The sequence below is a fragment of the Arachis hypogaea genome, chromosome 13, assembly GCF_003086295.3.
Source record: "Arachis hypogaea cultivar Tifrunner chromosome 13, arahy.Tifrunner.gnm2.J5K5, whole genome shotgun sequence".
In the NCBI taxonomy this organism is placed as follows: domain Eukaryota; kingdom Viridiplantae; phylum Streptophyta; class Magnoliopsida; order Fabales; family Fabaceae; genus Arachis; species Arachis hypogaea.
Genome location: NC_092048.1, coordinates 52,898,672 through 52,900,847, shown reverse-complemented (window position 1 = coordinate 52,900,847; position 2,176 = coordinate 52,898,672). Strand labels below are relative to the sequence as shown.

At 40.3% G+C, this 2,176-nt stretch overlaps 1 non-coding gene across 1 annotated transcript; it reads left to right on the top strand.

Annotated features, from left to right (window-relative positions):
- Nucleotides 1-587: 587 nt before the first annotated feature.
- Nucleotides 588-695, top strand: LOC112739286 (small nucleolar RNA R71). The gene has a single exon (XR_003170219.1). It is a non-coding gene; the product is annotated as a small nucleolar RNA R71 (small nucleolar RNA).
- The last annotated feature ends 1,481 nt before the right edge of the window (nucleotides 696-2,176 follow it).

Sequence of the window (2,176 nt, the reverse complement as noted above, 5' to 3'; positions counted from 1 at the left end):
TGGTTGGAATTATCCCTCCATCTCTAGTTGGAATGGTCTCTCCATCCCTGGTTGGAGTTGTCTTGCCAACCTTGGTTGTAGTTGTCTTGCCAACCTTGGCTGTAGTTTCCACCTTGGTTGTAATTGCCGCCTTGTTGATTGTACCCTTGATTTGGGCGGTCATAGAAATTATGAGTGGCTACTACAGTGTTGTCCTCGTGTTGGAGCTGTGGACACTCATTAGTGTAATGACTATAATCAGCACATATTCCGCATACTCTCTGAGGAACTAACTGTTGACCTTGTTGCGGTGGGGGAGGATGAGGTTGTTGTTGATTTAGGTGTATTTACTTCAGTAGGTTGGTCATCTCACATATATTCTGTGTAAGAGCAGAAGTCTCAATGCTAGAGAAAACCTCTGCAATAGCCTTTGAGTGGCTGCTCCTGTGCCTGTGATTCTGAGTGGACTCATCTAGGTCGCTGATCAGTTGCCACGCTTGATATGCGGTCTTGTACTTTTTTAGAAAACCATTACTTGCACCATCTAATGTAGTATTATCCCGAGGCTTCATGCCTTGAGTGAAGTAGCTGATCAACACTAACTTGTCAATCATGTGATGGGGACATGCGTCCAGAAGATTTTTGAAGCGCTCTCAGTACTCATAAAGAGACTCTGATTCATCTTGAATAATGCAAGAGATCTCTTTTCTCAGTCTATCTGTAACTTCAGCTGGAAAGTATTTTTCCAGGAATTCTCTCCTGAGCGTATCCCAGTTAGTGACGGTCACTTCAGGTTGAGTGTAGTACCACTCCCTTGCCTTTTCCTCAAGAGAAAACGGGAAGGCGGTCAGCAAAATAGAAGTTTCATCTGCACCATGACGCCTAACAGTAGAACAGGCTGTCTGAAAATCCCTTAGGTGCTTGATAGGCTCCTGAGCAGGTAAGCCATGAAACTTAGGCATCAAGTTGATTAGTGCAGTCTTCAGTTCAAAATCTGCAGCCAGATTTGGATGACGCACTTGATATGGTTGCAGACTAAAGTCTAGAGCTCCTGCCTCCTGGAGAGTGATCCTCCTGGGTGCCGCCATGTTACCTGCGCCTAAATCAACCGAATTAGTAGTAGAGGAGCTTGTTTCTTCCTTAGATGGCGGTTCAAATTCGCCCTCAGATAAGACTGGTGAGTCGATAACAATCACTTCACCACCCTCAGAGGCTAACCTACGCCGAGCTCGCCTAATACGGGAAAGAGTTCTTTCAATTTCAGGATCAAATGCGGCTAAGCTCGGATTAGGCAGTGAACGCGCCATTCAATGAAGAAACATACAGCTCATGGTAATAAAATAAAATAAAATATGCGAAAATTAAAAATATGTACACTAATTAATAATTTAGCACACAATTGCAACTCTCCGGCAACGGCGCCAAAAATTGATGGGTGGCGGAAGTCAGCCAATTAAGAATTCAATATAGAAATAGCGTTGTGAGTACAGTTCTTAACCAGCTAAAATCCGCTCATCAATTTAGAAAGGTTGTCACATAATTAGAATAAAAATACTGGGAGTATGAATCCCAGGTCGTCTCCCAACGAGTTGACAAAAAGGGTGCTATCTTATTAATCAGGAATTTTCCGAGAGATTTGAGAGTTGAATGACAGAAAATAAATAATTATAAATTAAAAGGGAATTATATATTCTAATTAAAAAGCCTTGACTGGGGGAATGATTTATTGGAAGTTCTATCCTTGTTGGAATTCTCTCAAGTGTAGTATAAAGAGGTTGTTATTTTCACTTAGTTAACCCTTACTAAATAAAGGAAAGTCAAGTGATTGAGCTAACTCTTATTCGCAAATCCTAGTCCTCTCCCTTGGGAAGGTCTAGCGTTAGTAAATAGAGAATTAGCCAACAACTTCCAATTTAACTAATCACTTGAGCATTCCAACTCAAGTATCTCCTTTTAATCAACCCCCATGTCAAGTTGGGAGTCTACTTCATCAACATGGATACCATCTTCGTTGTTGGGAGTAGGGAATAGAGAAGAGACATGATAATCAAATTAATTGGAAGCAATTAAACAAATAATAAAATTTAAATGGAAAAGTACTGCTTGCATTAATAAATTCTAAAAACAATCCAATTGTAACTCTAAACAAGAATTAAGAATATAGAAAAATAAGGGAATAAGAAAACAAACTAGAATA